Below are 23,224 nucleotides of genomic sequence, written 5' to 3' on the forward strand. Positions count from 1 at the left end.
AGGACGACAAACAAGAAAGCGGGAAAACCAGAATTTTCGCGTTTCCTCGTAAACTGCACAGCCTGCATTATGGAGTTCAAATGTGCCAACAAATTGTCCATCTCGCATGCCTTCACCGCGCAAGAACGATCGTCGACGTAGCGCACGCGCATTTTTTGGCTATGGGGTGAAAGCGCTGAGCGCCTGCATTTCGGTGACCTACATGGCGAGTGCGGCTACAGTGACGGAGATAGCAGCACCCGTAGCAGTTACACAAGACTTTTTGTAGAACTGGTTATTCAGTGAGAAATGAGTGCTTCAAAGCCGTAATTCTAATAACTGACAGATGTGATTATAGCATCGAGTAGTGCAGTCTTTCAGTGCGAGCTCAAGTTCAAGCGCACCGCGTGTCACAGAGACCAGCAGGGCACAGACACCCTGGTGAGCAGGAGACCACATAGAAAGGCAGCATGCAGCGGTTGTCGTCAGGACTCACATTAAACGCTACTTTCACGAGGTGTCCTGAGTGGGGAATCTAGGTTTCCGGTTTTCTTGCAAAAGGAGTGATTATATTACGAAAGTTGGTTGCCGGTTCTCGAAAGTGGGAAAAGGTAAAATCTACTACGGGCCGTAGAAGAACTGTTATACGAATATCTGGAACACCACAGAAGCTTGAGGCGGAGCCGTCTTGCATATCAAACTAAAATAGAGGTAATGATTTGCAGAATTCTACAACGCTGGACTACTTGGTTAAGCATAATTTATGAAAGGTCAAAGCAAAGCCAGAAATAAGGGCTGAGTAGAGGGATTTGAATTGTGGAAGTTGCCTGAAAACTTCGCAGATAATTTTGTTCATCTGGTTTTTCAGTTGCAATGTTGGATCTTTCTTGATCATGGAGTGCGATTTTCCATCAAAGGACCTCTGCTTTCTTCTTGTAGTCACCTCAACCCATCATGACAGCGCTGTTGCCTTTGTCAACTGGAAGGGCGAAGATGTTTCTGCCTTTCAGTTCTTGCAGTGCCTTCACCTCGCCGTCTGGTAGGGTCTTGTTCTGACCCTCCTTGATAGCGATGCCATGTCGCGAAACCTTACGTTCGAAGGGTCAGTGATACACTAGCTTGTGTGCGGGGAAGGCCAGGGGTGGTAGTCCCTGAGAAAATTTTCCCCACTCTCGGAAGCCTCATTGCTACAACTAGAAACCACTCTCTTTAAAATAGCAACGCTTTACATACTACATTACTTGAGCCGATTGCACCGCGTCGTAGACTGGGGAGACCAAAGCTTAGCTAGAAGAATTCGTCAACAAAAGTATGATCTTCACCGCCTAATGGAAGATTGCAGGGCTGTAGGAGAACCTTGTGGCTTTTTGAAAAGCCAGATTAGTCCCGATGGCGCCCTCATCTTGGAAAGAGAACACAACTACCAGCGACGGCTTATGTTGAAGTCCATCCACATCAAAAGAAAGTCGGGAAACTCATGAACTTTTCTGTTCACGCTGTACTAGCATGCTATTTGAATCGTTCGTGCTATTCTACAGCACTGAATAGTATTATTAATAATATTAAAAGTTTGAACGCCATGCTCCAACATGAGCAACGCAGATTTCTGCAGCGTTCGTCCGAGGCTATATTATTGTTGTTCTCATTATTACTAAACGCAGATGCACTTCCTATAAAACTGCGTCTGTAAGGACGTTTCCATATTCCGATCTTCCTTAGACAGCGCCGCTGACATACGTAGCGACCCCACTGACATCAATCGCCTATCAAGTTGCATGCCAAGGTGAAGACTGCAGGTGTCCTTTAGAAAACTTTTTTTTTACGCTGCATGATATTGCGCCGTTATCTTATTCGTACTTGGTGAAAGACAGCCGTACTTTTCGATATGTAAGTGCACATCTGTGCGTTATTTTCCATTCTTTTTTTATAGCATGCATCAAGATGTGGCACACAAGGAGCTCCAGACAAGGTTACAGGTACCTGTGCGAGTACTGCATCCGACATACTGTCGCCAATAAAACGCCCGCTCACTGGACATCTTACAAGCCATGGCATGCAAGAGGCGTCAGATTAGAGGGTGCATGAGCAAGTAAGAGGGCTTTCGAATTATCCAGTCTATTATTTGTTGCTGCGACATCAAATGACGTAAATTGAGACATCGCGTGTGGCCTAGTTACTTTTGCGTGAGTATTGCTATTCTGTCGTGACCAAGGAAAGACGGCGACGCAGGAAGGAAGGGCAGGAATGAATGTCCTTTATTCGAGAGTGCCCCTGCTTTTATAGCATTGACGGTCCTACGTCACAGGCTGATGCCACTGATAACTGATACCACAACTGATATCATCATTTTCTCTTTCTACATTAGAAACACACATCACATGGACAGTTCGCGGCCCGCTTTTATGCGCGACGCTTTGACGGAATCGCACAAGTGTACAAATACCATGCCCTTTGGTGATAATGCTGTGGAATTTTGACAGGTTGAGGTAATTTTATTGCCATTTTATTGCGAAATACGCACTCCAAGCGCATTTCTGCCATCACCGTCGCGGGGAGGTTCCGTATAAAGTCCAAGGACAATAATGTGCGAGTGAAAGCGTGCGACGGTAAGCCGCCAATCGTAGCTCAAGCTCGTGCACGAAACAGAGGAAACGCGCCATCTCAATCATGCGCAACGGCTCCGGGCGCCTTGCGCCTTGCGCAGTTTACCTTACTTTATCACACATTTTATGTCTATTTTGGTGCAGTTGACGTTTTGAAATATTCGAAAAGTATTTGACAAATTTTAGCACTTATGAATAGCCACTATTCGAGTCGTTATTCGTATCCTCCGGGTAATTGCATAGCCTTGATGATTACATTCCACAAGAAGACTAGGGTTGTTCATTACCTACGTTTCTATCATTTGTGCATATAGATAATTACAAACAACCCATTTTGTAATGGTACTTACCAGTACGCTTCAGCCCTACGAAGACCTAGAAACGCCGTTGCACTACTTCACAGTCGGCTATAAGAGCTATCTATATTTTGTGTTTAGACAAAGTAAACTCTGTTACAGTGTCTTATGTTACCAAGAAGAAATATTTTTTGTTTATTCAAAGCAGTCTGATGCATGCTTCAGACACAGGGAACACAAAGGTTCAAATACCCTTAAGGGATAAGCATTCTTTGCCGAGTACCCCTGCACCGTCATGCGAAAAGTGTAATGTCTTGTATCTGCACAAAAATGCTTAATTTGTGAAGATATTTAGTCGTCATAGCAGTGTTAATGGAGATGTTTAGTAGCTTTGTAAGCGACAAGGAACGAGTTCAAACAAAACAGAGTGGAAAAGGAATACCCATATGGATAAACAGACCCCCAAAGAAAATGCATGGGAAGTTTCAAGGAGGGTTGGGCCAACTCCAAATTTTGGGTAGGCTGCTTGAATTTCGAGGGTGGGCCAAATTAGACTTAGAGGTGGGACTACTTGAAATTTAAGAGCAGGGTTGAGCCAATTTGAAGTTTGCAAGCGGGCCCACTTTAATTTGCAAGTCAGTGAGCTTTAAGTTTGGGGTTGGCGAAGTTAAATTTAGGGGTAGGCCAACTTGAAATTTTCAGGAGGACCAACTGAAATATGCATGTGGGCGAATTAGACATTTGGGGGGCCAACATGAAATTTGCTAGCGGGTCGACCTAAATTTGGGTGTGGGCCATCTTGAAACTTGGAGGTCGGCATACTTGTACTTTTCGGGTGGGCCAACTCAAATGTCGGGGTGGGCCAACTTGAAATTTGGATGCGGACGAACTTCAATTAAGGGGTGGGCCAACTTCAAATTTGGGGTGGGCCAAATTGAAATTTCATGGTGGGCGAACTAGAAATTTGTGGGTCTGCTTATGAATACTTAGACAACTCCAGTGGAGTTTCTGCATCATTTTTTTGTACAGACAGAGGATGTCAGGAAGCCGCTTCGATGTTAAACCGCCATTTAAATACAATGTTTCCTAAGGATTATTTTTGAGCACAGGCCACCTGCTCTTTCCTTCCTTTCGAAAGTCGCGTTCATTCTTCCCAGGGCAGCCGACGATCGTATAAATGTCGCATGTCCATATCATACTGCAATACTAGAAAGGTTTTCTACAAATGTGCATTTTTAACTTTGACGAGTTTCCGGAATGAAACTTTTCTTGACATGTGCCAAGAGTGTCAGAGTGGTTACGTCAGACAAATTAGCTGGGTGGATCAATGCGCTTTAAACGTATATCAACTTTGTAAAGAAACACCGTTACAGAGATTGAGTGGGCACATGAAAGGTGGCCGGGCAGCACAGAATAGCTGCCAGAGTAAAGCCAGGTATGGCGCTTGCGGAGCGAACGTTTCATAGGTTCCTTCGGCGAATCGATTTGTCAGAATGGCTGCAGCGCAGCAAAGTTCCGATGTTGACATTTTTGAAAAAACACATTACTCAATTTTTTTTTTATTCCCCTAACACCCGCTGTGGTTGTTTAGTGGCTTTGGCGTTGGGCTGCTAAACACGATGTCGCGATATTATTTCCCAACCGCAGCGGCCACATTTCGTTCAGGGAGAAATACAAAAACGAGTGTACTGCGTATAGGGTGTACGTTAAAGAACCCCAGATGGTCGAAAATAATTCGGAGCCCCCACTACGGCGTGCCTCATAATCAGATAGTGGTTTATGACTCGCAAAACCCAAGAGCGTTTTCATTCGAAAGTTCTAAATGGTTCATGCGGCGCGAAAATGCCGCCCTGCAGGCGTGACCTAATGATGGTCCAAGAAGGCTACGAACCCTCGACCTTTGGTGGGAGTCAAACCTACAACGATTAGTGTTAACTAACATAAATTTTATTAGGCTACAAGTAATAAACATATATTTAATAAAAGCACCTGAACACACGACTTTCGTGGCAATTAAGCTAATGTTAGTTAAGAGAGTTCCTTTATATGTAGGTAGTTAAGACACTCTAGCCCACAATCGTTGGTATTAACTAAGGTGATGGTAATTAAGGTACACTGAGTTAAGGTAGAGTTAATTAAAGGCACTCGAACCAACAACCTTTGTTAGGAGTCGAGCCGACGATCTTGCGTTGTTGCATAAGGTCTAAGCATTGCGTGGTAGGGAAAACAAAGTGCCCCTTGAATTTTTCAAAGTGCCCTCATTTAGTCACGTGCCTGTTCAGGACTCACTACGGACAGAGGGCGCTGCGGTCCATGTTCTGGACATGAACGGAAATATTTCGCGCGACTTTCATTTTATGGGTCTCTAAATTTTTTGGAGTAAGGATTGTTACTAGAAGCCTTCAGCCTCACAATGTTAAATGTTGTTTTGCTTATTGAAAAATATGCTATTTACTATTCGCCGCCAACACGTACGTATTTGAAAACAGAAGAACAGGGAAGACGGACAAGTCGTAACAGGGAAATGCGGTAAGATATGCAGCCATTCAGCGTGCAATACTTCTGTGAATTGATAAATTCAAACGGTCTTTCCGGAACAAATACTCTGCCAATAGCTTTTGCGATCTTCATCACGTGCACTACAGGACGAAGGTCTCTGCACGCCACCTTCATTTACCTCTGTCTTGCGCTAGCTGGTTGGAGCTTGCGCCTGCAAATTTCCTAATTTCGTCACCCCGCCTATTTTACTGCCGTCCTCGACTGCACTTCTTTCCCTTGGTACCCATTCTGTAACTCTAATGGCCCACCGGTTATCTACCCAACGCATTACATGGCCTGCCCAGCCCAATTTTGTCCCTTTAAGGTTAAATATAATATCGGCTGTCCTCGTATGCTCTCTGATTAGGAGCGCTTTCTTCTTGTCTATTCAGGTTACCTTGAACATTTTTCGATCCATCGATCTTTGCGCGGTCCTTAACTTTTTCTCGGGCTTCTTTGTTAAACTCAAAGTTCCTGGCCCTTATTTTGATGCCGTTAGAAAGCAATGACTGCACACATTTCTTTTCAACAATGGTAGTAAGCTCCAAGTCAGTATTTGGTTGCCTGCCGTAAGCACTCAAACCCATTTTATTCTCCAATAAATTTTCATCTTATGATGCCACTACGAGTAATTAACCTAGATATACGCGCTCCTGGACAAATTCCAGAGGCTGACCATAGCCAGTCAGCCCGAATTCCTGTTTCCAAGCCAGGCTACTGAGGATTATCTTTTTCTTGTGCGTATTAGTCTTCAATCTCACTCGTACACTTTCTCGTTTTCTCCGGTTTGTTCCTATTGTAACCCAAAGCTTCATCATAAGCTATGATAGGCATTGTATTGGAACTATCGGCAATAAAGTTTTTCTCTAAGAAATACGCTCACCGCTGCCAGCAGTAAAACCTCGCCCTGGGTGCTCAGTAAAACAATTATGGGGTTTTACGTGCCAAAACCACTTTCTGATTATGAGGCACGCCGTAGTGGGGGACTCCGGAAATTTCGACCACCTGGGGTTCTTAACGTGCACCTAAATACAAGTACACGGGTGTTTTCGCATATCGCCCCCATGGAAATGCAGCTGCCCTGGCCGGGATTCGATCCCGCGACCTCGTGCTCAGCAGCCCAACACCGTAGCCACTGAGCAACCACGGCGGGTCCGGGTGCTCAGTAGGTGAACGTCATAGTCCACAAAGTACCATGGAAAGTGTGTTTTTTTTTAGTAAAATGCATTAGCATGCTAATTTAGAATGGTAATACTAGAATGTATTAGAAGGCTACAAATTACCTGGACCCAGTCAAAGCCAGAACTACTGAACCTTTCATTTGCTTTACCTCTTCGTTATTGTCCTGCGTTGCACACAACAACAAATTTAGGCTATTTCTTTTCTGAACAAGATTAGGTGACTGTAGAAACTAACCCTTCGGACATCAAAGCTGACAGCCAAGGGTGTGCTTAGGAGTCGACAAATGCATATATAGAAGGTCTCCTAGCTAATTTTAGCCAGGCTAAAAATATTCCGATGCAATATGAGACGATGCGACCAAATGCATGTTGCTGACTATTGTATAGAGTAAGTCACACTATTTTTTTGTATTCTGCTTAATTGCATAAGTAGTCTAGATTAATTAACCAACTTCGGAAGCAGCGAAGTTAAGCGAAAAAATTCCGGTAAGGAAGTTGTACAGCCCTTTGCAAAATGCCCCATTAAACAGTTTGTAACTTGTTATCTATTAGGCATTAGTGTTTTTTCGCTTACTGCAGATGCCAGCGAAATACAAAAAAAATAAAAATAAAATAGTGACGTGTTCATTCGGGCGCCGTGATTGCAGTGCCGCCAAACGCTCCGAGTACAAACCAACATCGCATTTAGCCGGGTGTGTTGCCACTGTGTGTGTTTATCGCTATCATGAATCACCGCGAGGGAACCACATCGGTGGCGTAAATCGCACAGCCAACGCATGCGTCACTGCCCTGTCGCGTCTTAAGCGGCAGCACACCCTGCCGGATGCCATGTTGGTTTGTGTGAGAAATGTTTGGGAGCGCTACAATCATGACGCCCACGTGGCATGTCACGTGGCCCACGTAGCATATCACGTGGTATGGCATGTCACGTGGTATTTCGCAGGCATCTGCAATAAACGAAAAAACACTTATACTTAACAGATAGAAAGTTAGAAACTGTTTAATCGGACGTTCTCCAAAACACTCTACAATTTTCAAATTCAAATTTTTTGCCCAACTTCGTTGCTTCCGAAGTTGGTTAATCAATCTTGACTAATTATGCTATTAAGCAGAGTAGAAAAAATAGTGACTCACTACATACAATAGTCAGCAACATGCATTTGGTCTCGTCATGCGTTCGTGAGCGTCAATAAATCAAACATTCATTCATTATTTATTTATCCATCGTTTACGTTGTACAATACGCCTCCAGCAAATTTTTGTAAGACAATTTAGGCAGCGCAATAAAGGGAGGGGTACAAGACCAAGACGCTTGGCGTTCCCCTCCTTCTCCCACAATCGCCAAAATCTTCCTGGAGCTTGTTTCGGACGTTGTTACATGACGGTTAATGACCTGCATGCAAACGCTAGTGTCAACTGCAAACGCTATGATTCCACAGGAAATGCGATGTTCCAGCGTCACATTTCACACTAATGTAGCTAATGAACCTTTCAATCATTTCACCGTGCGAGATACCACCATGCTGTCTGAAGCCGAACCACGCTAAGCCACTGTGATGGCTAGTCATCTCTGTGTTACCTGTTGCCATATCCACGAGTCAGAGATGGTGTCTAGGCCTTCACTTATCGATATAGAGAAGCAATCTTCAGAGTATTGCCATCATAACGAACCAACTTTGATGCCGATGTGTTCTGAGGGGAGCAAATGTCTACACAACACCTATCATTTTCCGAGAGTAGGGCAAAGAGGTCAGAAATTAGTAGGCGTCAGGCATTAAGACCGCAGGCTGGACGCTGCCTTGTGCGGCCATGATGTCGCTTTAGTTTCATCACCATATCGGAAGGCTCTGTAAGACGCATCGTTCACAGTTTTTGTATTAAGAAAAAGATAAAGAAAATACAACAATGTCATTAAGGCCGTGCCTCCTATAAGGAGAACAAGAGAGGGGCAGGTGACACTACCGACTTTTGGGTGCGCAATTAAATTCCGATGCCGTCCACCAACGATTGGCGTTTCTCAAAACTCGCACAATATTGAGGACACCGGAGGTGCGAGCCTTTATCAAAGATTGTCTTAAGCCGAATTCGTCCAACCAAGCGTAGTCTATGACCACATTTGATGAAGGAGCGCATGCTCCCACATGTCCTATCGTGTCTGTGCCTAGTGCGGTCAGAAGCTGGACACTTGGGCCTGAAATACTCGCACTAAATTTGTGGACTGCAACCACGCCAAGCGTTGCCGAAAACACATTTCTCTGCTTGATAAAGGTTCTGCATCACGGCAATGCACATGCGAGGTTTTAGTGCTGGTTGTCAATTTGGTTCTTGAATTCTGAATGCGATCCACACTCAGTTCATTGTTTCTGACTGGTTGGCTACATTGCCATACCATCACCAAACTCTGGTCAAGAATTAGTACTCCGCTTGGTCAACAACAGCAACAAAAAGCACTAAATAAAACAGATCTACGCCGCCTCATTATGATCATATACTGAACTCGGTCTAAAACAAAGTGTGTACATTCGACGCTGCGTTCTGTATGATTCTGATGCCCCAAGGATGTCACAGTTTACTTCGGCGCCGATGCTTTTTGGCGATAGCTTAGGATTTTCGTGCAAGCGTATGGATATGGGAAGTTGCCCCAATAGGAGAGCAAAATTCTTTTGAACGCATCAGCCAAAGAAAGATTTCCTACCAAATTGCAGTACATAGTTATTTTTTCGGGAAACACCGTCCCTGCTGCTGCAGACTACCGGTGATGCTGGCGGCGCTGCGTAAATACGCGTGTCGCACTTCTTGCGGCTTACGAAATACATGCGTGAGCCTGTAATTGCGCAATCTTTAATGTTGCGTATAGCGGGCGTTTCGACTTGCGCGTCCAGTATAATGTAAGGCCGCGTTGACACACATTTGTAAACTTTCCTTCATGGACATCGTCAAATGAGCAGACGTACACTAGTCTGTTATACAGTGAGAACGACCATGTTACAAAAAGAGTATTTATTTCGTTTTATATCTGAACGAAGGATATCCGCGCATTGCAAAATGTTGCGGATTTTGTAAGTGTATGTGTGCTAACTCAGCATTTTCAATAACGGCACAATATTATGTGCTTTATTACAGATGGTATGACCGACTTATGTCGTTCGAGTAACACAATTTTTCACAGGTCCCACCTTTTCGATATGCAACCAAATATTTGTCCAATCAACACGCGGATCGAGCTTTTTCTACGTATCAGCAGTCTATGGACGTTTTTAAATTTCGTATTTGAAATATTTCGACTTATGATTAACGCACATTGTATACCGTTGTTCTTGCTTGAGCAGTTTAACTTCTCTTCTCATAAGAGATGTTTCATTGTGACGCGTGAGATTTGGTAGCAAAAGTTCACTGGTTCCAAACCATCACAAGAGGCCTCTTTTTCCGTCCTTTTTTATGTGTAAGGTTTCTTACTTCTCGTTGGCAGGATGTCATGGTTGTGAGGACTGCCTGCACACGCCGAGGAAGGCTCCTGGTGAGCTTGTAAAGTATGTGGAATATACGTGCGAGCGTACTAAATGTTCAATTCTATCTCAACGTTTGAAGTGACCTTCGCATAACCAATTTCTACATACACAATATGTTTCATAGATTTCCACCTGCAAGCAAGTGACACGTTCCGGGCACCGGCGGCCTTTTGATAACTCACTCAAAACTTAAGTTTTCACGTCATTCAACAATCTGAGGCGTCGAATACTTCACTGCTACCAGTTCGCGTGCCATGTTTCACAATTCCTCTATACCACTGCCTCTTGGGCTATCTTTATTAGTCTGCTAGCGCCTTCTTCCATTCATCTATAGCTTCGGCGAAAAGGAGCTGACCATAATGTCTATCTAGGACACTATACAGAGTTCGGTGCCAGAATCTCTGCCAGATTCTAAAATGGTTTATTATAACTCAGTTCTCGACAAATACAAACGCAGTTAAAAAATGTGCCCCTTGTCAACCCATAGCAGTCGCTTTTTCCTAACGATGGAAATAGCGCCACTGTCCGGGCTTACTTATGCTTACATCACGCATTAAGTGGTGCGTATTTATGTGGCATGTCAGATTAAAGTAAATATCTCGACCGGACAGTATGTGTAGCTGTTGGAATTGTGCGAAAAATTATAGAAAAGTGTTTAATGACGGCGACATTCCTGCCCATATATAAACACTGATTACCGCGGCGTAAAATGGCCTGTCAGCGCCACGTCCAGTCATGCTGTCGGCTGTCGCCCCTTTTAGTCCGAGATTACCAAATGACCATCAGCCCCCTCAGAGATTAGCATAATCTGAGGCACACACATTAATTCAGCTACTTCTAAGGCTGCCACTTATCTACATTTATTAAAGCGATGCTCTCAGACTCTCGGATGAAACCCCCGGAGCGTCCTGACCATGCTTGCTGGGCGCTGCTAGAGGGGTGAATGGATTAGGTATCAAGAGACACGAAATTCGTGCCCGACGGTGGGGTCCAACCTTGGTCCCCCAGCGCTGCAGCCCGACGCTCTAACCATCAGACCCCAATCCACAGAGGGATATGAAAGGTGCTCGGGCTGATCAATGTCTTGTCGACGTGTCTTTCAAAGGTAAACCTGCAACACCTTCCTCCTTCTCCGTCACGTTTAATAATATATCTGTAAGCATTGCGGAATGTCCTACGTATAATTCATAAGAGAAAGAGCCCAAAAGCAAAAGTAATGATTTTCCTTCGGAACGAAAAGCAGTCATAAACAAGGATGGTAGTGAGAGCCATATCATAAGTGTTGCATAAAAACTACTGCGGGGGCCCAGAGAACAGCCGTGACAGTGAACTAATAATGTCCTGGGACAACCAGTCCCTCTTGTGCGTTGTTTTTGGTAAAAGAATATCTGAGAGCTTTGGTAAGAGTAACATTAAACGTTTAATAGTAGAAGCGCTCTGAGGTGTGCAGTAAAAATGACGCGTTTCCAGCAGACGTTGGTATCTAATTCACTAAACAAATTATTTTACATTACTCGCGAAAGGGCATTTATTGAGACCCAAGTTCAAGAGGGGGGAACCTTGGGCCGGTTGGTCAGACATTTTTAAAGAGGAAAAGAACCGCGACTTCAGACGCGACGTAAGACCAAGATCCTAAGGAGATTCAAGATCCAGGATCATATGGAGATCCAATATTATAATCATGAGGATTTTTGCAGTGAGCTTCTCTAACACTTTGGTATCGACTTTTGTTGAGTTAATCAGGATCGTAAAGTAGGATGTCCTGTTTTCCAAATCAATGCAATTGTACACTATTAATTTTTCATGTATCTATTGAAGGGATCTTTTTCTTGTCAAATTGCGATATAGAACAAAGCGTAGGTTTTTGCCAAACTCCCTTTTCATATTTGCATTCTGACAAAGCCTCGTTAGTTTTTTTTTCGTTTGTTTTAATATTTGTGCATATTATAATAAATACTATCTTGTTTCAAATTGTAATATTTTCCTTGTTCTCGTAAGCACATCCTAGGTTCGCCGTTCTTTTTTTTCACACTTATGCAAAAAACCTGAAACGATAGACCATGCGCTTCTAGATTGCTGGGATCTCATCTTCTTCTGGGAGGCACTACAAAGAACGTTAAAGAAAGAGTTACTTTTAGATCAACATGGAATAAGATTCTTACCGGTAGAAAAGAGGGTTTTTCGTATGAGGCTATAGTGCTCCTGGGCCTCCACAGTTGGCGGAAAGCTGGAACGCAGTTCAATAATGCTGATGGCAATACGCGACCTACACGCGATCACTTCATTGTAGCCGTAGTGCGGATCAGGGGTGTCCACCGGGCACTCCCTGAACAGCCAAAATGCATTGACATGCTAGATGAACTGGCAGCATTGACAAAAGAAAAAAATGCAATATGCCGTGCCAGCAAAATTCTTGTTGACATGTTTTACTTTTGTGTATCGTTTGTGTATGTCAAAGCCGTCAGCAAAGAAAAAAAAACAATTGAGAATGGTAGCGATTAGAGCATAATTGGCAACGCGCAATGATTCCACTGACGCAGACCCCATTGGAGCAGCTTTTAGAGAAACTGCACGCGTGTTTTTTGCAGTTGTGCCAGCTGTTCGTGTGCCTCAAATGTTCGGTTTTGATATTCGAGTTGCACACCCACATGAAAAGAGAATTGACGAGTCATTTGTAATGCACGTATGAAGCGCCAATGGCATGCAGCGATGTTTTTTTTTTATTTATCAAAGAGTACGTTGATAAAATACGTGCCTTGTACGTCAAACTTGTAAGAAAAAAGATCGCAACCAGTCTTGATATATTATCGGGAAAATATTATAATACATACAGTAACATTTACAAATGATTTTTTATGGATCATGGCTGATATTTACTTCTTTTGCCAGGAGTTTGCTACTTCAGCGAAGAAGCAAGCTTGGTTTCTCCCTTCAACCGAAGAGAGCCTGCTGCCTATGTTAGAAAAGTTATTTTCCTCGACCACGCGGGCAATCAGCAGTTGACCATTGCTGATGATGTATTTTCAATCTCCACTTCAATTTCTCTTGCCTTCTAATTATCAAAGCAGCTTGCTTTGGCTACATGGTGTACGTTACATACTTGCCCTCTCTTCTCTAGAATGCCTTTGTATTTGAGTGTATGATAATAAACAAATAAATAAGCAAAATAACAAATTAACTTCAATAATTATTTCATAAATAAACAAATGACATAAAGGAATGAATAAATAAATAAATACGCTAATACCAATGATTCATCTATCTTCGTTTGTTATTGAGAAGCATATCTCGCAATAAAGATTCGCATTGGGCTACTTACTTCATTATACATGTACGGGCACCGATTATAAACTATGTGGATAATTAAACTCTGCGCCCGTACTTTCGATGTCTCCCTTCCTCACCCGTGTACTTGAGTGCTACCCTGGCTACACTAAGCATACCTTGCTTACTTGTACACTTGCGTACTTGCATACCTTGCTACACTAAGCATACTGCTCTAGACTTCGCATACATATGTCGGTTTCTTTACAATCATCTATCATTTTCATTCGCAATGTCTAGTTCTTCTTTTCTTCCCCACAATGTAAACGTATTTCACAACTGCTTTATACGTCCAATAAATTGTTTCTGCGATACTTCACGTTTGGTCACATCCTGCTCGTATACAGCTTCCCCACTTCACGCAGCTGAAAAGATAGAAAATTCGTTCGTGCCTGCTACGACGTCCTACATATGCACTAGTCGGGAGCTCTGCTCACATCACACTTCATTGTTGGCTACACATATGCACAAGATTTCGGCTCATAGACAAGTTTGTCCAGACATGCGCGATTGTCAGGTGCACCGTGGAGTTTCACGCAGAAATGTGCTTCCGGTATAATTATACGAAAACAGCCGTTTTGCTCATACGTGGCTGAATTTACTAAGCTCATTCTCTTTTATTCACAGGCGACATGCAGTGAATGCTCGCAATGGGTTCATTGGAATGTTAGGTTCTCGAAACACCATAGTATTTCTTTAGCAAAAAACAAATACAACCGACAGAACCCACTTGATGACGAACGTCGACGTTAATGCGTTTATCACTGAAGCAGTTCAACTACACATCGAACTGCCGCCGCAGAGACGCGTTATGTATGCGCACTGTGTGCAGCCTAGTTCCTCTCTCACTTCCCACTCAATACGCTGCGTCACTCAGCGGCACCGCTGCGAAGTGCGTGCGTAGCACTTGTGCGAACAAGCATTCACATACATAGCATGCGGCTCAAAGCTGAAGATAAATTTTAAATATCTCTTTATTTCATTAAACAGTGTATCACAACACTAATTGGCCATACTTAAGCAAGCTGGCGTCAAAGACCTTCATTGAAGAGCGACAAATACCCACGGGCGCATACTTAGTGACGAAAGCTGGCATCAGACGGTCATCGAATAGCGGCGCGTTTCAGCAAGAGCAGTTGCGCATGTCGTAACTGAAAAAAAAAGGTACTATTCTGAGCTACTGACTAATAAAAAAGTCAAGTGACGTCATCAGGCCTACATAAAAGGGACGACAGAAGAACCTTTCTCAAAATTGTGAAAAGTGCGTCCTCTGAATATACACTGATCTGCAGAACAAGAAACCACCTGAAATATTGAACGTTGTACATTGCGTTGTTGATTGCGCTGTACTCTGTGAACATTGTGCACACCTTGCTTTGTTCTTCCAGCGCGCCATTCAGCGAAACCAAGAGAGCTTCGCTGATATGGATAGACATCTGGGATGTATTCTGCCTGATTCTCTAAGAATTGTGGGTCTCTGATTGCGCTGTTGAGTACATTAACAAAGCATAGATGGTGAATTTGTTGCCTCAAGCTGCTTCGCGGTACCAAACTTAAATAATTATTCATCGTCACGACGAGATAAATTGCGGTCAAGTATAGTTTAGACATGTATCTGTACATCGGTTACTGGTGATTCGGAAGAATGCATTAAAATCGAATTATGAGCAAGTATGTTAGGGGACCTTTATATGCTGCCTCTCTCAAAGCTTCCCATGAGACCTTTAAGGTAATTATAAATAAAAGAAAGGTGAACCTTATGTTAACATTTTCCTACGAAGCACAGGAAACATATTTTTATAAATATCTTGTCCGCGGGGTTCCTGTCCATTGCAAACAGCGAACGGCTCTACATTCTGCGCGATACGACGACGCCTGATATCACGAGTGGTCCTGCCCCGAAATTCGCCTATAAAAAAAAAGCCTCCATTGCTGATGTGAAGATCTGCAAGGTTGAGTTCACATCTGGAGGAGAGAGCGAAAGCTCTTTATTGGAAAACCAGAGTGTTTCGTCAGATTTCACGTATGTATTTATATAATATTCGTTCCTATCCACAGCTTTCTGCCTGCTTTTTCTCCAGGCCGTAAAAATAACCTAGGATTGGTTTTTGCGTACCGTGCAGATGCACGTATACCGATGAATCACTCAAAACCACAGAGCCGCAGATGTCCTTTTTGTGCTTATAACATTGCTCCATATTTAGTTTCCGTTTAATGTTGCTTAGTTGCGCCAGTAGTCATGGTATATAGTACTTTTCTTTCAATTACGGGAACTTTGCTACCCCGTTTAAGAATCAGAAGGATCTGAATATATATATATATATATATATATATGTATATATATATATATATATATATATATATATATATATATATATGTATATATATATATATATATATATATATATATATATATATATATATATATATATATATATATATATATATATATATATATATTTATTATCTATGCCATCACATTTGGAACTTTCTTAAGGCACGCTTCATCACCAGCTTGTTCATTTCTGTTACGTGGCACCGGACGTAAAGTTTCCGGTCGTCTCATTTTATTTCCTGCGCCGATTATTGACGAGGCCCTCTACAGCAGCGTTTCAAGGCACTGAGCGCCCTGCCCCTGAGCTCTGCGTGACGTGACAGATAGAATATATTTTTTAGAAATAAGTAAATTGACGAGGCGCTACCTGGTTTGTTGATTTGATATTGTAAAAGGAGAAAAGATAACCAAGTGAGAGCAAGACGAATAAAGTTCGGACCACGCACGCACGCTCAAACGCTTGTGAAACTCACCACTGTGATGGTGGGTTTTAAAGCGTACATCAGTGCTTTCGTGGCTTTGCCCATCTAAAATTCACGAGGAAGTTGTCTTATACTATTTCATTCACTGAAACGTCTGTCGTTTAATTATGTCGAAGCGGGGAGGAAGACCAAGCGTGTGATAAGCCGTATGAATTACACTCGCAAACAGATCACGTACACGTGATGCCTGCGACGAAACGAAGGATGTTCTACATCCACCGTCAGGGCCGGGAGCTGCAGTGGTGCCTACCACTACCCCGTTTAGTTCGAGTAAATAAACATAGGCACCCCAGAAAGCGGACGGGAAAATGGCGCCGCAGTAGCTCAATCGGTAAGAGCACCGCACGTGCAATGCGAAGACGTGGATCCGTGCCCCACCTGCGGCACGTTGTTTGCTCATGCACTTTCATTTCCATTAACATTGTCATCTCTTTCATTCAATCAAACAGTACATGTAATTTCCCCTGTTCGGTCCTCGATGTCTTTGTTCGTTAGCTTTTCATGACACTCATATATAAGGTGTTTTAAGCTTTCTCCTGTTCTTCGTGCATTACAGTTGTCACCGTCCGTCATTTGAAATAGGGATTACGGACCCAACTGTAGATGTCGAACATTAAAGTGTATTTGTTGACTCACACGCGCACCGGATTAGACAAATTTTACAACAGAATTATCTAAGAAAAACACTTTTCATACAAGCACGTATTTCAGTTATGCTTCAGTGCGACTTTGATATTTCAGATGAGTCTTCACATTGAACTACTAATTCACCTTTTTCTTTCCTTTCAACCTCAATTCAAACTCCTCTCACATCTAAAAATGACGTTTTTTGTGATTTTGGAATAAAAAATAGTTCAGTTTTACGAACAATATGCCGGGATGATAAAAAACATTAATTCCACATTAGTAATTCATTGTTTATCCCATATTTTTATGCCAGTTTTGACGTAATATATATGAAATCTTTATGTCATTATTCGGTGCTGCAATGTCACTATAAAATTCTTTAGGTGTTCTTTGCTTTACCCCTTTTCTTTTCTATTCCCTTATGAGATGAGCAGTATTCAAAAATAATCAATAAAATGCAAGGAATATGAAGTTTTCGTTTGATCAAGAGAATATTTTGTACGTTTTTCTTAAACATACTACAACAGAACGATCAAACAATCCAAGAGGTACCACTGATATTGACGCATGCACTTGGTTACCTTTCACTAGTGACTGCGTTTCACCATATAAAGGTACGTCGTCCCCTGCGCGACGAAGCGCGCACAAGACGGCCCGCTTAAAAAAAACTCAGCGCCCTTCCACTATATGAAGAAGGATGACCAACGAATCTGTGTATGTGGGCCCCTTCATGCTGAACTGCACGTCCCCCGCGGGTCGGCCCGGCATTGCAGTATCTCCGGGATCGGCCCACGTATGGGGATTTTTTTGCATACCACGACACAAATATTTTCTGGGACGGTAGAAGTATACAGCTTCGCTGTAAAACGCGCACCGCGAAAGGCGCTTTCGCGGCAAGAATGTTCTGCCGCGCGAGGATGGATCCGGAACCCATTTTTTTTTTCGCCGCGCCGCGTTTCCGCAAGCCCGACCGAGCCAATCACAGGCGCCGAAGTCGTCACGTGGGCGGTAAGGCCAGTGCTCTGGCCGGCGAACCCGACCGACGTGCGCCCCGTGTACCAGCAGCCGTGACGGAACACCGACTGAAACGCGCGGGAATTCTCGCGGGATCCCGAGGCATCTCGAGAGATGGCGACAACTCTCTCCTGCCCACCGCTCTCTGCGACCGCGAACGCGCAGTGGTGTGGCCTTCGGAACGCGGCGCGCGTTTTTAAGCGCGCCGCCTTGCGCGTGCTTATTCACGCAAGTGAGGACTACCTTAACAAATGTTATCTCTCAGCGTAGCTCGCGCCTGCATGTATCGGACATTTCTCGAGTCTTAAGCGGGAGACACACGGTCCGATTTAGTGTCCGATCCGGCGTCCGACGCGCCGGAACGGCAGCTGGAATCGAGGTGTTTTGCCGTGCTGAAGTGCCGGATCGGACGTCCGGCGTGCGACAAACCGGGCAGATTTTCATCGTCCGACGCGTCCGACAACCGCACCGTCGTTTGGCCGCAGCCAATGACAGCGCGGCTGGCATGTGACGTTCCCTCCACGGAGGCGGCGCTGGCTGGCCGGTTTCTCGCAGTTTTTTTTTTCCTTGCCTGCTGCAGTTTGTTTCCGACACGAAATAGTTGCCAGTTCAGTAAAATTATCTCGACGTCTGCCTGTTATTCAAAGCAACGCCTAGTACACAAGGACTAAGCTACTGGCGCGATCAGGAGACGCGACGCGAGGGCATTTCGCGGGCAGACAGCACACACCGACCTTCTGAGCGAGGCTGCTCGCTTTGCTTGCACGTTTGCCCTTCGCAACGACTGCGTCGAGTAAACCAATTGTATTTAATTACGGGCGACCTAAGTGTACAGTGTTAATTGTTTTGGCAAACATAAGCGTTCTTCGACGAGCTCGGGTTGGATCGTAAGCGCCGTCGGCCGCGGCGTCTGCCTAGCTAGGCCTACCGGCCCTATCGCTGGCTGTTAGCGGAGTCGTCAGTGGACGACGCGCCGTCGTGAAGTGTTCTGTCACTCGCAGGGGCATAACGTTATTGGCAGTGTTCGCGTAAAGCGACGCAGTGTTGTGGAGAGTTGTTTATATTGCGTTTCTCGACGTGGCTCTGAAGTCAAGATGGAGGGCTGGATCTGGGCGGAGCTTACGCGCCGCTCAATCTTTCGGATGCACGCACCGTGTGTCCCGAATCATCGTATGCCGCATGCCGGAGCATGCGGCGCCGCACGTCGGATCGGACACCGAATCGTACCGAATTCGGACACCGAATTCTATCCGCTGCCTGTCGTGTACCGAACCTTGTGTAATCTTATTAGACGTATGCGGGACGCGAATTTTGCTGTACTTTCCGGGAGACACGTGGGCTCCAGCGATTATTGTGGAACCTTCGATGACTCAGGTACAAAAGCCTACGCGCTTGACCCACTGATAAGATTTCCACGTTCGCCCACTGTGTTCATCGCTATCGTTGTGCTCTGAGTGTAACTTTTTTGTAGGTTTTTGCAAGTTCGCCCAATAGAATATTACTTTCGTCATGCACGGTTGGGCCACTGTTTCTTCATCGTCACTACAGTGTAACAATATACACAACGAATATAAAAAAAACAGATAGTAACACCTGTTTTATAATTGAAGCATCTTACCTCAGAAAATGAAGGCGCATCGTTGTGCGAGTCTAGACCGAAGATTCCATGAACTGCAAAGGAAGAATAAGAGCAGAGTTGAGTGTAGACAGATGTCTGAGTTAGATAGGTCCGGGCTTTGTGTTTCAGCAATATTCAAAAGACAGTTTCTTGAAAAGTAAAACTAGAATAAGAAATGTTATGTTTTCTTTCCTGTTTCTTTCTTCTGAAATTTTACTGCTATGTTCCATTGACAGCTTTTCCCGTAGACATAACGAAGAAGGTGTTACATAGTCGATGCCTATAGTCAGTAAATGTTATTCTCCTGAGTGCAACGAGTGCGAAAGAGTCTCTTCGAGCACTGCGCTAAGGCTCAAAGAGAACATACTAGCGGAGCCCTTGAACACTTTAGTGATCATGAAGGTTAGACGAAACACTATGTGGTAGGTTGGCTTGCTCTCTGAAGCCGTTGCACCATTGGCCTTGTGCTCACGAGGGCAGCCTAGTCGGGCAGCTGCCACGGGACCAGCGTATGGTCAGTCGGCACTTGACCTTCATTGCGCTTATGAGCTGTCACAGTCGTCGAAATTGTTTAATTAGCGCAAGACGGGGCACCAAGAAGAACTAAGAAGGAACCGGCTTCGTCTGGTTACAGTGACAACAACGAGGTATCGCTGCTAAGTCTTCTGTTCAGATTCCAAACAACGCGGAATAAGAAAGCGTGCTATACATCGTAAAGAAGCTGGTGCTTCTCATTCAACTAACCCCTCGTCCATATGTGCGCAAATAACTTCGACACCGCAGACCCTGACCGTTTTTATGCGCACATTGTAAACGGAAATATTTTATCTCTGCAACGCCATTTCCGACAACTCGCTGCTTAACCTGTTCTAAGAACATTTGAGGGGTTTCCTGGCTACCTGTCAAAGCAAACATTGCCTTCTCAGTTTCTATGTCTGTTGGATGGAAAGTCCGGCAAGATGGCACAACTGGATTTGTTACGCGAAAAGTCGCCGAAACCTGGCTACTGTGTAAAATGAAAGGTCAGAACACGGGAGTGATAGCCAAAGCAGCTCACATCGCATGCAAAGATGCTGACTGCATTGGCAAGCTTCAATATCACTCTCGCAACAAAAACTGGCAAACCTTGATAGCTCAGTAAACATTATAGCTGGTAGAATTGGATGATTACAAAGAAATAAGTATTAGCGCTGTAAGAAAACAAAGATTTAGGAAAGTGGGACTAAAAGGAAACGAAAAAGAAGCTAGCATTCCCTTTCCCTCCGTCCCCAAGCTTGTATTTCCACTTAGCGCAAATATATATTCCTTTATACCTCATTTACTATAGGTGTATTAGTTGGGGGCTCCTGCAATTGCTTGTGAACATGAAAAGAATCTTGATTTGACAGTTTGTCTGATGCCTACAAATACTTCGTTGCGTACTAATAACTCTTAATTGCGAGTCAACGCTGATACCGTGGGGTTCTCCGTCTTTGTGGCATGCATTTTTTTGCATTGTTGGTAACGATATGCCATATCTCAGTCTCTGTCTCTATGGCTTGTGGTTCATCACCTATTATAAGTTTGCAAGAAACTGGTCCGCACCCAGAATAATTTCTAACTTAAAGACGTATTGATCTGCTCAAAGGTTAATCATATGGCTTCTGAAATACCTAGCAGTTTTTTTTTTTCAAATAAATTTTGTTAGTGTGGGAAAACAAAGCCACCGAAGGGCCGGCTATTCCAAATATAGAAAAGAAAGTATAGGAATGAAGAAGGAACGCTAAAGTAAAGCTCAGCAAACTTGAATTAAAAAGGGGGGAAGCAGTAAGAGAAGATAATGGAGGTGTGCAACAGCACGGTAATTCAGGCGCAGCGTGCCACATGCAATAGAGAGCGTACCATATCAGTGGTGAACTGGACGAGCTCGTGCAGGGCACGTATCAGTAGCGGCCGACAACCCGTGTTATCAGTGCGAGTCGAATACTACTGAACGGTGCCTAACAAGTGCCGCGTGTCGTATTTCTAGAGCACTGTTATCGTAATCTATAAATGCAAGATATGCCATGTGTTTTAATTCTAGCAATCTGGTATGCATTGGCATAGACGATCACACTACCACGGTTTGTGACAAATATTTCCCTTTTCACGTTGAAGGCCGGCCGGATATGCGATACAGCTCCACTCACGCAGAAGCAATTTTAGACTAAAATATCAGTGTTTCTGGCTGTGCCCCGCTGCACACATATAAATATACTAGCCTGAACATTCAAACCACTTACACAGCCAACGCCGCAACACTTCGGCCGCGCCCCGTAATCGTGCAGATAATTGCAATAAAGGTGCGGTATTTTTTTTCTCACGTTCTCCGTCAAGCAGTACAACAGCCAAAGTACGTAGTTCCATTACGTTAAACTACTCAACTAATAGCGCGCAAACTGCATGCTACGAGTACTAGCTTACTGCCTACCCGTGGAGCTGATTTTCTACCTATACGCCAAACATTGCCTGTGTACAACCTTGCGAGCCGTATAAATGCGGCCAATAGTGATCACTCAGAGTGGCAATTACGACATCACATTTGTAAAATGAGAGACGTTATAAATATTTGAAAAATGGAGGATGCCTAAGTGCCACCTTTAAGAGTGGAACGCGACAGCATTCAAAGATCCGAGACTGCTCCTCACAATTCCCGGCAACGGCAACTTATGTAACCGTAATGTTTACCGCGAAGCGCTGTCAGCTAACGCTGTGCGCGCAGGCGAGCTTTCTGGAACAAATGCGGCCTTTGCGTGGGCCGCGGATGCGTGGAGGGCAGCGCCATCTGGATCGGGCTACAAGAAACTGCGCGCACCACTCTATGAATGAAAGAAATGCTGGGAATGCAGTTTGTCTTTGAGTTTCCGCGTGACAAAATTATGTTTTCTCGTATATTCAAATTACATTCCGGCGGTATCATGTCTGTAGGTTGTTTGTAAGTCGTGCTTTACCATTTCTTTATGCATTTTACTTTGAAAACTCAATAAGTTCAGTAACGTGTCTATGCTACACGGAGGGCCTGCAAGGTTGGGTATGCGTGGTTCGGGATAACCTTTCGCGAAAAGACGGTCGATGCGGGACGCCGACTCCAGGTTTTCTGCAACGCAGGGCCCTTAAGGCGGTCGCCTGATTACAAGGGTTTTAGGTGCCAATAAGCGGATTTTATTATGTGGATCCCCGTACTGTGCTCTCCGTGGTAATTTTGACCCCCTAGGGTTGTGTAACCTGCAGATGTTGTGTAACCTGAAGCGAGCACTTTTGCGAATCGCCCACATTGAAATGCGGATGCCGCGGCCGGATTCGAACCCACTACTTTGAGCTCGCCAGCCATAGCCACTGAGCTGCTGCCACAGTGGGTTGTGGCTGCCTTATACCTGCAGTCTTGCCATTCATTGTCGCGTCAAAAACGCGCACGCAGTTGAGCACTCCTGCAGCTTTAGACGCCCACTGCACAGCTGCCGCTTGATGATGACTTACTGGTATTCCCTTTGAAACTTGGTGGTAAAGAAATTGCCACTTGACATCCTTGAGTTAAATGAGTATGCTATATACATGCTTTTAACTTTAGAATTTTTGTGAATATAACCTTAATCTTTTTTTTCTCTTCCTCAAAATTTCTCATGTAGCTTGTCTACCTACCTATGTCTGCAACGGATCCGGTAGTGTCAAGTTCTTCCCTCCCTTTTTCTCCATCAATATT

At 44.2% G+C, this 23,224-nt stretch overlaps 1 protein-coding gene across 9 annotated transcripts in view; it reads right to left on the reverse strand.

Moving 5' to 3' along the window:
- The window catches only part of LOC135908811 (uncharacterized), a 683,451-nt gene that overhangs the window by 146,732 nt on the left and 513,495 nt on the right, over positions 1–23,224 (reverse strand). For all 9 annotated transcript variants that reach the window (XM_065440642.2, XM_065440641.2, XM_065440640.2 and 6 more), the window contains one exon: positions 19,507–19,559. The gene's annotated coding sequence lies outside the window, so the exon portion shown is untranslated. The remainder of the gene's footprint in view (positions 1–19,506; positions 19,560–23,224) is intronic.

The sequence above is a fragment of the Dermacentor albipictus genome, chromosome 1 (assembly GCF_038994185.2).
Source record: "Dermacentor albipictus isolate Rhodes 1998 colony chromosome 1, USDA_Dalb.pri_finalv2, whole genome shotgun sequence".
Lineage (NCBI taxonomy): Eukaryota > Metazoa > Arthropoda > Arachnida > Ixodida > Ixodidae > Dermacentor > Dermacentor albipictus.